General features: G+C 47.0%; 1 pseudogene; it reads left to right on the forward strand.

Annotated features, from left to right (window-relative positions):
• The first annotated feature begins 121 nt into the window (after positions 1 to 121).
• LOC112267414 lies at positions 122 to 14,384 on the forward strand (annotated as a pseudogene).
• Positions 14,385 to 16,039: the final 1,655 nt, after the last annotated feature.

The raw sequence follows: 16,039 nt of genomic DNA on the forward strand, positions 1-16,039 counted from the left end.
ACTGTCCAGGCTCCAGTGACCGTTACTGATACTCAGATGTCACTGACTGCACCATCTGAGAGATGAACCCCACGTCACCTCTGCTCCCAACACACACAGACTTCATCCGCCCCTCATTTTCATGTGGCAGGTAAATGAGAACGGCCAACTATAAAGTACTTCTGTCCTGCTGCAATGTGCCCGTGTGACTGTCCATTTAACCTGATCACAGAGTGCAGAGTTGATATAGTAACGTGCATGTCATCTCTACTGCAGCACTGCACTGCACAGCATGACCCATCTTCACTTTTCATTTCTAGGAATTTTGATTTGGTGTCCTACCTTGCCCTTTTCCCATTGCCCTCTACCCCCGTCCCCTCCAGACGTATACAGGCTCTATCCTGGTGGCAGTAAACCCCTACCAGGTGCTGCCCATCTACACAGCTGACCAGATGTACACCAATAAGAAGATAGGAGAGAGAGATGCCTCCACACATCTTTGCCATCGCAGATAACTGTTACTTCAACATGCAGAGGAACAACAGAGACCAGTGCTGTATCATCTGGTGTTTGAGAGGGAGAGGGGTGTGTGTGTGTTCTTAGAAGCGCCAAGTCGGATCCAAGCTTAGAGCACCAAGTCGGATCTAATTTGATGTGTGTGTTCTTGAGCAGGGAAGACCGAGAGCACCAAGCTGATCCTCCAGGTCCTAGCAGCCATCAGTGGACAACACTCCTGGATAGAACAACAGGTCCTGGAGGCTAATCCTATACTGGAGGGTGTGACAACCCTCCCACTCTGTCTGACATATTCTCGTTGTTCTTGTTTCCTTATTAGGATGCCGGTGGGCGGAGTTGGGAGGGTCGTCAGCTACATGGGAAACACCTGGGCCCGGTGTGTTCCAGGATAAATACACCACTTCCCCATTCATGGAGGAGACTCTCTCCATGCAGACACCTTTACAGATTTTGTTGTGTATTTTTGTGGCTTTTGGTTGTTTGCTTTGGCACCTTTCAACACCTTGCATTATCACATTCATGCATGCCAAAACACTCACCTACACTACTGATTACTGATTACACACACCATTGTATATTGTACTTAGTTTACTTCATTTAATAAATATATGTTTTGTTACTCATTATCTCCACAGTCTCCCTTTTGCTACGAGCTTTGAGCCGGTTCGTGACAAGGGTAGGACACACACACACGATCACAATAATAAACCCTATAGTAGTTCTAGTCCTGAGTGTTGAGGGCTTTGTGTTGTCTGTCTGCAGCTTTTGGTAACGCTAAGACGATCCGTAATGATAACTAGCCGCTTCGGGAAATACATCGACATCCACTTCAACAAGAGAGGAGCCATAGAGGGGGCCAAGATAGCACAGTACCTGCTGGAGAAGTCACGAGTCTGCAGACAGGGTTGGATTCAGGGGGCGGGATTATAGAGTCTGCAGACAGGTATGGATTCAGGGGGCGGGGTTATAGAGTCTGCAGACAGGTATGCATTCAGGGGGCGGGGTTATAGGGTCTGCAGACAGGGTTGTATTCATTAGTGCACACCATGGGAAAACGAAGCAAAACGTTTTGGAACAGGAAGTGGTATCTAGCTGAAGTAAGCAACTGTCCTATATCCTGTGATACAGTCGAGCTGTGTTACTTTGGTCACTATCGTGTCATCTCTTTCCCCCCCTCTCTCTGCAGGCTCGTGATGAGAGGAACTACCATGTCTTCTACTGTATGTTGAAGGGCATGCCTTCAGACCAGAAGAAGAAACTGGGACTAGGGAAAGCCACAGACTACAGCTACCTTAGTAGGACACCACTTAGCTCACACTTTAACAACGCTATTATAACAGTAGTGAGAAAATATAATAAAAGTTCTCCTCTCCTCCAGGGGAAGTGTACTGTGTGTGATGGTCGTGATGATATTAAGGAGAATTCAAACATCCAATCAGCCATGAAGGTGTTGATGTTCACACTGAGAATTGGATGATCTCCAAACTATTGGCCTCTATACTACATATGGGGAACCTGCGTTATGAAGGTAATAGGTACACACATACACACACAGACATACATATTTGAATGACATCATACTGACTTCACTGTCACCTACCTCCTACCTCTGACCTCTGATCCCTAGCTCGTACTTATGACAACCTGGATGCCTGTGAGGTGGTCTGCTGGAGGTAACACATGCACACACACACTGTACCCATAAACCTACCGTACATACACACACCTACCCTGTCCACTGAGTGGTTGTACAGCAGTAAACTGAACTAGTTATGTCACAGCTGCTGGAGAACTACAGGTGAGTCCTAGACCACTGCGGGAGGGAGGGAGAGGGAGGTGAGGGGAAAGACAGGGAGGGAGGAGGAGGGAGGGAGAGCGGAGCAGGAGGAGGGAGGGAAAGCGGATGAGGAGGAGGGAGGGAGAGCGGAGGAGGAGGGAGGTGGAGGGAGAGCGGAGGAGGAGGAGGGAGGGAGGGGGAGGTGGAGGGAAAGATGGAGGGAGGGAGAGTGGAGGAGGAGGGTGGGAGGGAGGGAGGGAGGGGAGAGAGAGCTAACAGTGTTTAGTGAATAACACGGCAGTGAGCACCTCCTAGTGGCAAACTGGTGAAACACACAAACTTGGACTGTTGTTGACATTGGTTGATGGTGTGAAAGAAGTGTGTTTTCTGACTTAATGTTGCTGTGTGTGTGTGTACATGTGTGTACGTGTGCATGCGCCCGCCTGCCAGCTTATGTGCGTTTACGCATGCGCGTGTGTGTGTGTGTGTGTGTAGCTGGACTGTAAAGACCTGATGAACTGTCTGACCAGTAGGACTCTGATCACTAGAGGAGAAACAGTCTCCACTCCCCTCAGTATAGAGCAGGCACTCGACGTACGAGACGCATTCGTCAAGGTAACACACACGCACACATTAACATGCTCTCTGGTGTGTGACACACTTTTTCAAACACTCTCTAGCATATGTATATTGTGTGTGTGCGTGCATTGTGTGTGTAGGGGATCTACGGTCGTCTGTTTGTGTGGATTGTAGAGAAGATCAATGTAGCGATCTACAAGCCTCTGTCCCACGAGCCCAAAGCCCTCAGACTACTTGTGTCGGTTTCCTGCCCTGCGTTCATATAAGAAACATTCATGTGTTGAAAAATCCCAAATTGTTTGCATAGTCAATTTACACACAACTCTGACACACACACTTACCCCACCAGACATGCCACCAGGGGTCTTTTCACAGTCCCCAAATTCAGAACAAATTCAAGGAAGCCTACAGTATTATAGAGAGCCATTATTGCATGGAACTCTGTTCCATCTCATATTGCTCAAATAAACAGCAAACCTGTTTTAAAAAAAACAGATAAAGCAACACCTCACTGCACAACGCCTCTCCTCTATTTGACCTATTTGATAGTTTGTGTATGTATTGGTATGTAGGCTACGTGTGCCTTTTAAAAAAATGTATGTAGTTCTGTCCTTGACCTGTTCTTGTCTATTAATGTTTGGTATTATGTCATGTTCCATGTTTAGTGTGGAACCCAGGAAGAGTAGCTGCTGCTTTTGCAACAGCTAATGGGGATCCTAATAAAATACCAGAAATGTGTGTGTATGTGTCTCTCCCTATCAACAGTTTTGAGCAGCTGTGCATTAACTTTGCCAATGAGAACCTGCAGCAGTTCTTTGTGAGGCATGTGTTCAAGCTGGAGCAGGAGAAGTACAACCTGGAACACATCAACTGGCCACACATTGAGTTCACAGACAACCAGGATGCCCTGGACATGATCGCTATCAAACCCATGAACATCATCAGCCTCATAGACGAGGAGAGCAAGTTCCCCAAGGTATTGATGATAGTATAACCTTGAGGTAGAGGAGGATAGGGGGTGGGCGAGAGAGGGACGAGAAACATGATCGCTATCAAACCCTTGATCATCATGAACCTCATAGACACGGAGAGCAATTTTCCCAATGTAACTGCATTATAGATAGATACGGTACACATACAGATGTATGATCTTAATTTGATCACCCTGTTTCAGGGAACATAACTGCAATGTAGGAAATATCAAATTTGTATTGTATTTGAGTTTTAAAAAGGCTTCTGAAGTTTTTAATTTCCACATAGAAATTTCAGACCTGATTTTCCCTTACGGAAAATGTATCAACAGCTACAAGAATGCCCATTAATTATAATGCACATTGCCACCCGAGTGGCGCTGCTGGTGTTGCAGCCGGCCGCAACCGGGAGACCCATGGGGTGTCGTCCATCGCACACTAGCGACTCCTGTTACGGGCCGGGCACAGTGTATGCTGACACAGTCGCCAGGTGTACAGTGTTTCCTCCAACACATTGGAGCGGCTGGCTTCCGGGTTAAGTGGGCATTGTGTCAAGAAGCAGTGCGGCTTGGTTGGGTTGTGTTTCGGGAGTACGCGCAGCTCTCGACCTTTGCCTCTCCCGAGTCCGTACGGGAGTTGCAGCGATGAGACAAGACTGTAACTACCAATTGGATACCACAAAATTGGGGAGAATAAAAATAATAAAGGAGGAGAGGAAATGGACAGATGTGAGGGATGTCATGAAAATAAATCAGAATGGCTGTTTGGAATCTATTGATGATCACATCTGGTTTGTGTGTGTTTGTGTGTGTGCGTGTGTTTGTTAAGGACCACCATGACATGCTGTTGGAGATAGAGAGAGACAAGGCTATCACAGACAAGGTCATCCTTATCCAGAAGGTTGTACGAGGCTACAAGGACAGGTGAGGCTGTAGTCATAGCAACCCGGTGAGGCTGTTAGCATAGCAACCTGGTGAGACTGTAGTCCTAACAACCAGTTTAGACTGTTGGCAAAGCAACTAGTTGAGACTAGTCATAGCAACGAGCTTTGAGTTAACAATGGCGTCACTTGGTCTCAACAGGTCCAACTTCCTGAAGATGAGGAAGTCAGCCATGATGATCCAGAAGACGTGGCGAGGATACCACTGTCACAAGAACTATGGAGCTGTGAGTTTTAAAAACTTGATCACTTGAACTGTTCCTTGTATCATTAATCAAATTACAATTTCTCCTCCATGTCCTCTCCTCCTCCCCCTCCTCCCCTCCTTCTCCTCCCCTCCCCTCCTAGATGCGGGCAGGGTTCACCAGACTGCAGTCGTTGTATCACTCCAGGCGGCTGTACATAATGTACCACGTGGCCAGACAGAGAGTGATGGGTCTGCAGGCCAGGTGTAGAGGCTGTCTGGTCAGAAGGGCCTTCAGACACCGCCTATGGGCCGTCATCACCATCCAGGCTCACACATGGGGCATGATTGCACGACGCCTCTACAAGAGACTGAAGGGAGAAGTGAGAAAGAGACAGACACACGCAGTGCAGACTGAAAGAAAGCCTCAGTCCCGCTCACTCTCTCATCCTAACCCTTTCTCCCACTCTCTCATCCTAACCCTTTCTCTCATTCTCTCATCCTAACCCTTTCTCTCACTCTCTCATCCTAACCCTTTCTCTCACTCACTCACTCTCTCATCCTAACCCTTTCTCTCTCTCACTCTCTCATCCTAAACCTTTCTCTCTCTCACTCTCTCATCCTAACCTTTTCTCTCTCTCACTCTCTCATCCTAACCCTTTCTCTCTCTCACTCTCTCATCCTAACCTTTTCTCTCTCTCACTCTCTCATCCTAACCCTTTCTCTCTCTCACTCTCTCATCCTAACCTTTTCTCTCACTTTCTCTTGCACTCTTTTTTCTCGTTCTCTCTCCCTCTGTTTCCGCCCTCTCTCTCTCCCTCTGTTTCCTCCCTCTCTCTCTCTCTCTGTTTCCTCCCTCTCTCTCTCTCTCTCTCTCTCTCTCTCTCTCTCTCTCTCAGTATCAGAGGAGGTTGGAGGCAGAGAAGCTGCATCTGGCTGAGGAGGAGAAACTGAGGAACCAGATGAGCGCTAAGAAGGCCAAGGTCTGGAACACACACACATACAGGCGTCATGCACCCCAAAAATCAGAGGGGGCACAAAGTACATGAGGATGGTTAGGGATGGTCCGTAGGGGGGCCAGTCCCTGCAATCTAGAGCCATAATCATTATGCTTAATTCCATGTAAAGAAATATGTCAATCTTTCTGCATATCTAAGCATACCTCTTGAGCTGTCTGTATCCTCCTGACTGGTAGTTCTGAATTAAAAAGAAACTAAATATGCTTCTCTGCATCTCTGCTAAAATCTGGGTAAAATATTGAGTACATTTAGTTATTGCTAGCTTTTCTAAAGTCTACCAACCTTGCCAGCAGGCATGCCAGCTAAGATACTTAGATAAGATAGCTACTCTAACTTGATAGCCTGAAATGGCTCCATCATAAAATTACTAGCTGGCTAGTAGTATTACAGAAAAATAACAACAAATCTGAGGGGGCATACACACACACACACACACACACACACACACTTCTGTAGGTAGAAGCATAGAACCACCAGGGGAGACTGGCCCAGCTAGCAAAGGAGGACACTGGGAGGGAGAAGAGAGAGAGGGAGGAGGTGCGGAACGACTCTGACATGGTGGATAAGATGTTCGGCTTTCTGGGAACAACAAACTCCTTCCCTGGCCAGGAGGGAGCACCACCAGCTGGGTTCTAGGTGAGAAGGTCGCCGCCTGCTGGACAGACAGACAGACACTGCTACAGTTAACACAATCTGCTCTGGGCTACATTCAAATCGTTCACTGTGTGTCTGTGTGTGTGCATAAATGTGTGTGTTTGCGCGTACATGCGTCTGTTTGTAGGACTTGGAGCGTTCCCAGAAGGAGCTTGAGGAGGAGGATTTAGACGCTGTTCTTCCTCTCCCTGAGGATGAGGAGGATGACCTGTCAGAGTATACGTTTGCCAAATTCGCTGCCACCTATTTCCAGGGCAACACCACACGCACCTATGGCCGACGGCCGCTCAAACAACCTCTGCTGTTCCATGACGACAAGGGCGACCACATGACCTCTCAACTCTGACCCCTGACCTCTAACCCCAGTAGACCATGGGGGTTTGTCAGACTGTCCTTTCAGGCAGACTCCTTCTACCCAACTGTACTTTTTATAATTACAGCAACAACACTGTTTAGAGTTGCAAAATTCCAGTAACTTTTCCCTACTTTCCCCGGTTGTCCAGAAATCCAGATAGGAAGATTCCTGGAATCAGGAGGGAATAGCAGGAAATCCAGAATCTTCAACCAGGATATATAGAAAAAGTAAGTAATTCAAAGGTTGCAACCCTAACGGTGTTGGTTTCTCTCCCCCCAGGCGGTGTTGGCGGTGTGGATTACGGTGCTGAGGTTCATGGGAAATCTCCCGGAGCCCAAGTACCACACCTGTGATGACCAAGATTTACGAGACATTGGGCAAAAAAAACTAAAAGAGGGAACTACAGGCCCTGAAGGGGGAGGGAGAGGGGAGAGGAGGGGGAGGGGAAAGAGAGAACTGCAGGCTCTGCAGGTGGAGGGAGAGGTGAGAGGAGGGGAGAGGGGAAAGAGAGAACTACAGGCTCTGCATGGGGAGGGAGAGGTGAGAGGAGGGGAGATAAATAGAGAACTACAGGCTCTGCATGGTGAGGGAGAGGTGAGAGGAGGGGGAGATAAATAGAGAACTACAGGCCCTGCAGGGGGAGGTGAGAGGAGGGGGGAGGGGCAATAGAGAACTACAGGCTCTGCATGGGGAGGAAGGGGATGGGAGAGCGAGAATTACAGGCCCTGCAGGGGGAGGGAAAGGTGAGAGGAGGGGGAGGGGGAGGGGAAAGACAGTGAACTACAGGCCCTGCAGGGGGAGAGGGAGGTGAGAGGAGGGAGGGAGAGAGAGAGAACTACAAGCCCTGTAGGGGGAAGGAGAGGTGAGAGGAGGGAGGGGAGAGAGAGAGAACTACAAGCCCTGTAGGGGGAAGGAGAGGTGAGAGGAGGGAGGGGGAGAGAGAGAGAGAGAACTACAAGCCTTGCAGGGGGAGGGGGTGAGAGGAGCAGGGGGAGGTCAGAGGAAATGTTTTGCTGTGCTCTGAGGAAAAATGTACTTACTAAGAATGTGATATGTGGTTGTCTCACCTAGCTATCTTAAGATGAATGCACTAACAGTAAGTCTCTCTGAATAAGAGTATCTGCTAAATCATTAAAAGAAGAAGAGGAGGGAAGTAATTGATAATAACACTTAGCTATAATCTCATTAGGTTAGTTGACAACTGAGTTGCACCCTCATGGTCTGATCCACCTGTAGAGTTGCTCTGGGTAGTACAGTACAGTCGTGCTTCCTCGAAGACGTTTCCTAGCTGATTTATAAACTGTGTCCTGCTGTAACCCCTCCCCTTAAGACTCCCCATTCAGACAGCAACAAGAAGAACAGTGTCCAACACAAACTAGTGTCCCTCACCCTGAAGAAGAAGTCCAAGATCACTGAGGAGGTAAGAGAGAGGAGGAGGTTTTGGAGATTTAAGCATTCTAGAAATGATGACATTGCCCTTAGCGTCTGGGCACTTTGTCTCCGTCCCAAATGGCACCCTATTCCCTACACACTACTCCATGGTAAAAAGTGCCGCACTATATAGGGATAGGGTGCCATTTGGGACCCAGAGAGTATGTAGATCAGATATAATGTTGATTATGTGTTTTCTGACAGGTGGTGAAGCGCCTGAACGACGGAGAGATTAGTCTCCATGGCAACAGCATACTGACACACAGACACACACACACAGATCCATTACCTCTCTTTTTCTCTCCTCTCCTCTTTCCACCTCTCTTCTTCTCCCCCCTCCCACTGTCCTCCCACTCTCTCCTCCCCCGTCTCTCTCTCTCCCTCTCTCCTCATCTTTCTTCTCTCCCAGGCCACTAAGTCTAAGAAGCCCATCATGTTGCCAGTAACCATCATGTTGCCACTAAGACGTTGTTGACAGACTCAGCTACTAACGCCATGGAGCTGTGTAACACCATGGAGCAGTGTAACGCCCTGGCAGACAAAGATCAGCCTCAGAGATCGCTTTGGATTCTCTCTCTACATTGCCCTGTTTGACAAGGTAATACACACACAGACACACACACAGACACACACACAGACACACACACAGACACACACACAGACACACACACAGACACACACACACATACACATGTATTCCAGTATGAGCTATGTGTATGTGTGTGTCTACCTCAAGGTCTCCTCCCTACGCAGTGGAAAGGAGCAGGGTGCCCAGGAGCAGGGTGCCAAGGAGCAGGGTGCCCAGGAGCAGGGTGCCCAGGAGCAGTATGCCAAGGAGCAGGGTGCCAAGGAGCAGGGTGCCAAGGAGCAGGGTGCCCAGGAGCAGTATGCCAAGGAGCAGGGTGCCAAGGAGCAGGGTGCCCAGGAGCAGGGTGCCCAGGAGCAGTATGCTAAGGACCAGGGTGCCCAGGAGCAGTATTCCCAGGAGCAGTATTCCCAGGAGCAGGGTGCCAAGGAGCAGGGTGCCCAGGAGTAGGGTGCCCAGGAGCAGGGTGCCAAGGAGCAGGGTGCCCAGGAGCAGTATGCCCAGGAGCAGGGTGCCCAGGAGCAGGGTGCCAAGGAGCAGGGTGCCCAGGAGCAGGGTGCCAAGGAGCAGGGTACCCAGGAGCAGGGTGCCAAGGAGCAGGGTGCCAAGGAGCAGGGTGCCAAGGAGCAGGGTGCCCAGGAGCAGGGTGCCTAGGAGCAGGGTACCTAGGAGCAGGGTGCCCAGGAGCAGGGTGCCTAGGAGCAGGGTGCCCAGGAGAGGAACGCCCCCTGGAGATTGTTCTACAGGAAGGAGATATTCATGCCCTGGCACAACCCTGCAGACGACGCTGTGGCCACCAACTTCATCTACCAACAGACTGTACGAGGGGTCACGTTTGAAGAGTACCACTGTGACAGGGTGAGTTTTACACTTACACCAAATGACCTCTCAGTTACAAGGTGGCACTGTTGTTATGGTTCTCTGAGCCTGATAGGAACAAACTCTCTTCTTGCTCTTTTCCAGGATGAGATGACTGTGTTGACTATGGGTCAGACCCTAACCTCTCTGTCTCTGTTTCTGTCTCTCTCTGTCACTTAATTCAATTCAATTCAAATGCCTTCATTGGCATGATTAACATATGTTTACATTGTCAAAGCAAATGGAATAGACAATAAACAAAAGGGTAAATAAACAAGGTAAACATCTCTCTCTCTCTCTGTCAATACGACAACTTGGCAGAGTTAGCCAATCCGCAGTACTTTGTTGACTATGGTTCTGACCCTAGCTCTAACCTCTCCCCCTCTCTCTTTCAATTCAATTCAAGGGGCTTTATTGGCATGGGAAACGTGTTAACATTGCCAAAACAAGTGAGGTAGATAATATACAAAAGTGAAATAAACAATAGAAATTAACAGTAGACATTACACATACAGAAGTTTCAAAACAATAAAGACATTACAAATGTCATATTGTCACGTTCTGACCTTTATTTCCTGTGTTTTGTATTTAGTTAGTATGGTCAGGGCGTGAGTTGGGTGGGCAGTCTATGTTTGATTTTCTATGATTTGGGGTTTTCTATGTTTCGGCCTAGTATGGTTCTCAATCAGAGGCAGGTGTCATTAGTTGTCTCTGATTGAGAATCATACTTAGGTAGCCTGGGTGTCACTGTGTGTTTGTGGGTGATTGTTCCTGTCTTTGTGTTTTGCACCAGATAGGGCTGTTTAGGGTTTCACACGTTTCTTGTTTTGTTGTATCAGTTGTTCATGTGTAAGTTTACATATTAAATGAACCATGGACACTTACCACGCCGCATATTGGTCCTCTGATCCTTTTCGCCTCTCCTCTTCGGAAGAAGAGGAGGAAATCCTTTACACATATTATGTATATATACAGTGTTGTAACAATGTACAAATGGTTAAAGGACACAAGATAAAATAAATAAGCATAAATATGGGTTGTATTTACAATGGTGTTTGTTCTCCACTGGTTGCCCTTTTCTTGTGGCAACATGTCACAATCTTGCTGCTGTGATGGCACACTGGAATTTCACCCAATTTCAACTTTCACACTCTCTCTCTCTCCAGGATGACCTAGCAGAGTTAGCCAGTCAACATTATTATGTGGACTACGGTTCTGAGATCCTGACAGAGCGTCTGCTGAGCCTGATCCCATCCTACATCCCCGACCGAGAGGTCAGCTCCCCCCGGAGCGTGGAGAAATGGGCCCACGTCATCATGGCTGCCCACAAAAAGGTACTGCTGGCTGGGGAATGGTTGGCCAGGCTCCCTTCTAGGGACTGGCTCTCTCTGGATGTCACTGGTTCTGATGTTTAATCTAGTAAACTACCAAACCTTTAAGAAGAAGGTTTTACTTTCAGTTATTTTGATTGTAATATGTGATTGTCTTACCTAGTTTTTTTTTTTTTAAATACACTGTAAGTCCCTAAGGATGTGTCCCTAATGGCACTTAATTTCCTACATAGGGCAGTACTTTTGACCAGAGCCGTATGGAACCTGGTCAAAGGTAGTGCACTATATAGGGAATAGGAGGCCATTTGCAGGTACCTGCTGTAATGTACCTGCTGTAATGTACCTGCTGTAATGTACCTGCTGTAATGTACCTGCTGCAATGTACCTGCTGTACCTGCTGTACCTGCTGTACCTGCTGTAATGTACCTGCTGCACCTGCTGTAATGTACCAGCTGTAATGTACCTGCTGTACCAGCTGTAATGCACCTGCTGTAATGTACCTGCTGTAATGTACCTGCTGTAATGTACCAGCTGTAATGTACCTGCTGTAATGTACCTGCTGTACCTGCTGTACCTGTTGTAATGTACCCGCTGTAATGTACCTGCTGTAATGTACCTGATGTACCTGCTGTAATGTACCTGCTGTACCTGCTGTAGTGTACCTCATGTACCTGCTGTAATGTACCTGCTGTACCTGCTGTAATGTACCTGCTGTACCTGCTGTAATGTACCTGCTGTACCTGCTGTAATGTACCTGCTGTACCTGCTGTAATGTACCTGCTGTACCTGCTGTAATGTACCTGCTGTAATGTACCTGCTGTACCTGCTGTAATGTACCTGATGTACCTGCTGTAATGTACCTGCTGTAATGTACCTGCTGTAGTGTACCTCATGTACCTGCTGTAATGTACCTGCTGTAATGTACCTGCTGTAATGTACCTGCTGTACCTGCTGTGATGTACCTGATGTACCTGCTGTAATGTACCTGCTGTAATGTACCCGCTGTAATGTACCTGCTGTAATGTACCTGATGTACCTGCTGTAATGTACCTGCTGTACCTGCTGTAGTGTACCTCATGTACCTGCTGTAATGTACCTGCTGTACCTGCTGTAAACCTGCTGTACCTGCTGTAATACCTGCTGTACCTGCTGTAAATGCTGTACCTGCTGTAATGTACCTGCTGTAATGTACCTGCTGTACCTGCTGTAATGTACCTGCTGTACCTGCTGTAATGTACCTGCTGTAATGTACCTGCTGTACCTGCTGTACCTCATGTACCCTGATGTACCTGCTGTAATGTAATGTACCTGCTGTAATGTACCTGCTGTACCTGCTGTGATGTACCTGATGTACCTGCTGTAATGTACCTGCTGTAATGTACCTGCTGTAGTGTACCTGCTGTAATGTGCCTGCTGTACCTGCTGTAATGTACCTGTTTTAATGTACCTGCTGTACCTGCCGTAATGTACCTGCCGTAATGTACCTGCTGTAATGTACCTGCTGTGCCTGCTGTAATGTACCTGCTGTAATTTACCTGCTGTACTTGCTGTACCTGCTGTAATGTACCTGCTGTGCCTGCTGTAATATACCTGCTGTACCTGCTGTAATGTACCTGCTGTGCCTGCTGCAATGTGCCTGCTGCAATGTACCTGCTGTACCTGCTGTAATGTACCTGCTGTACCTGCTGTAATGTACCTACCTTTATTAATACCCTTCAGTCAGTCTGTTTGGTGCTGGACCTTGTCATATCTCGGAGGAATCGTTCTTAACTTGCGGAGGTTGTTCCTGGAAACTTGGTATACATGTGATCTAGACTTAGTTTCCTCACTCCTCACAAAGTGTGCACTTGCACCCGTCATGGATTTACAAGCATTGGATTGGTGTACTCATTCTCTGTAGGGAGTTTCCACCATTGTTAAACCCATGACAGGGAGTGTGAAAGTGCACACTTTGGGAGAAGGACGGATAATCGGGACACAGCCCTAGTCACGTGTCCATACTCAGATTCCACCCCTCTCTCCACCATACAGGTCCAAGTCAGCCTAAGAATGATGTCATTGTGGACAGGGGTCTACTTTATAGACGAACAGGAGTAGGTGCTGCTAGAACTCTCTTTCCCAGAGATCACTGCAGTCTCCAGCAGCAGGTAAGGCATGATGGGATTTGGAGTCCATCCTAACACTGTTGCCCTCTCAACCATAAACATAACAGCAACTCTCTGTTTCTTTTTCTTAGGTTTTCTGTTATTTTCTTATATCCTCTTTTCTCCTGAGCTACTAATTTCAAGAAGCCTATTTACTATGTTGCCTGTAATAATAATACCTTTAATTTGTAGAGTTAGTTAGCCATCCTCCTTACTTGGTCTAGCTACTCTGTTTTGTTGGTGGCCACCTCAACCCCCAATGGTTAGCTGACCTGTTAGGGAATAAATATGTGCTCGATCTTTCGAGCTAACGACTGTATTCCTGTCTCTCTCTCTCTTCTTCTGAGACTTCTTGCTAGCTACACCGCACAGCGCATGAGCAATTCTTTGAGCATTTTTTCTTCCTCTGTGTGTCAATAGAGGTGGCAAGCTGCAGGGGCAGAGTTTTACGTTGGTGACCATGAAGGGCGATGAGTTTACATTCACGTCGACCAACTCTGAGGACATCAGAGACCTTGTGGTAACGTTCCTAGAGGGCCTGAGGAACCGGTCCAAGTACGTGGTGGCTCTGCAGGACAACACCAACGCTGGTGAGTAGAGTACAAACACAAACACATAAACATAAACCCCCACAAACTGTACCTTTTCCCCTCCAGTTGGGGAGTCTATGTTCCTGTCGTTTCAAAGGGGAGACCTGATCCTATTGGACCAGGAGACGGGTCAGCAGGTCATGACCTCAGGCTGGGCCCACGGGGTCAATGAATGGACCAATCAGAAAGAATTCCCTGGTGACGCCGTCTACGTCCTGCCGACTGTTACCAGACCTCAGGCTGACGTAGTGGTAAGACATACACACACACAGCCTTTGCATGATCCTCAATCCTCTCTCTCTAGGCGTCGGTTACCATGACACCAGACCAGCGACAGGAGACGGTCCGTTTGTCTCAGCTGGTTCTCCCGGAAACTGGAGAGGAGAGGGTTAAACCTTACACACTGGAAGAGTTCAGCTATGACCACTTCAGGTAGACATGCATGTACGCACATATGCATTTATTTATTTTTTCAACCTTTATTTAACTAGGCAAGTCAGTTCAGAACAAATCCTTATTTGCAATGACAGCCTAGGAAAAGTGGGTTAACTGCCTTGTTTAGGGGCAGTGTGGCGGGCCAGGCGCATGCACGTTGACTTCGGTCGCCAGGTTAAATGAGCAGTGTGTCAACACTGTGTTTCGGAGGATGCATGGCTCTCGACCTTCGCCTCTCCCGAGTCTACGGCAGTTGCAGCAATGGGACAAGACTGTAACTACCAATTGGATATCACGAAAAAGGGGTACAAAGTACCAAAAAAAACAACAACAAAAAAACTGCATTGTAGATTAGAACCCTCAGACTCAGATTGAATCTTGGCTGAGGTGTCTGTTTTTATAAAAACAATAAAGATGATTGGATGAGGACAGTGGCCGATGTCTTTTTTTCAATTGGAGTAACAGAAGTAGCGTTATACTTTGGACATGGAATCAAATGGGTTAATCAATGAATACAACCAACTCAATCCTTTAAAGATTTTTAATATCAGGTAATACCATTTACAGTCAGAAAATAGTAACATAACATAGAGAAGGCTCATATACATTAAAACAAAACGGTCGTCCTGTTATACAGAAAACAACCAGAAATACTATGTACCCTTTTGCTATTTAACAACAATTACATTCGGAGTGTTTGATACCTTTGAATCATTGTTGGGACCAAATATACGTTTCGATTCCTGATAGCATGGTATTTGTATAGCCTAGCGGTCTCTAATGCAAGCAAGGCGGAGTGCAATTCCACCAATGGCAGAAGATCATTATTTTACTCTCTGGTCATCAGGATATCAACTGCTCTGTTGTTAGTTGGTTTACTGTGAACATACAGATTGTCAACATGTATTTTCTGTCATGGAGAGTTTTAGAATGGCTTGTGAGAATGTATTGGGACAGTTCTAGAATGCCCTGGGATAGTTCTAGAATGTCTTGGGAGGGTTCCAGAATCTCTTAGAGAGTTCTAGAATGCTTAAGATAATAACAAAAGTGTTGTAGAAGCCCATAAAATCTCTCTCTTCTCCTCTGTATGGCTGGCCAGTGGCTTGTGGACATTGTGTCTCCTATGGCACGTAGATCTCCTGTCTCCTGCTCAACATTGTCCACAGAGCCTTTACCAACCAACCAACCCACAGACTAACACCTGAAACCAGCAACTTTCCACACAACACCTGAAAGTCATACACAGCTTCTACAACCTCAAAATAAAGCATTAAGATTTAGGAGTAGATCTCATGATATATAGATATGTGTGTTAGCAGAAGCAGATGCTGTATTCACTGCCATGCTAAAACCCTAGGCTATTGCTTGGTCATACATTCAAATATACATAGCAACTCCTGATCATTAAAACCTTATCAAACTAAAACCACAGTACAGTCAGTGTTCACCTGCATCCACTCACTCACACAGAAAATATAGACCATATTTAATACATTCCTCTAATGCAGCTGATGTCTTAACAGTTATGAGAATAAAAACAACATACTGAACAAAAATATAAACGCAACATGCAACAATTTCAAAGATTTTACTGAGTTACAGTTCATATAAGGAAATCATTCAAGTGAAATAAATGAATTAGGGCCTAATCTATGGATTTCATATGACTGTGCAGGGGTGCAACCATGGG

Source organism: Oncorhynchus tshawytscha, linkage group LG14, assembly GCF_018296145.1.
Source record: "Oncorhynchus tshawytscha isolate Ot180627B linkage group LG14, Otsh_v2.0, whole genome shotgun sequence".
Lineage (NCBI taxonomy): Eukaryota > Metazoa > Chordata > Actinopteri > Salmoniformes > Salmonidae > Oncorhynchus > Oncorhynchus tshawytscha.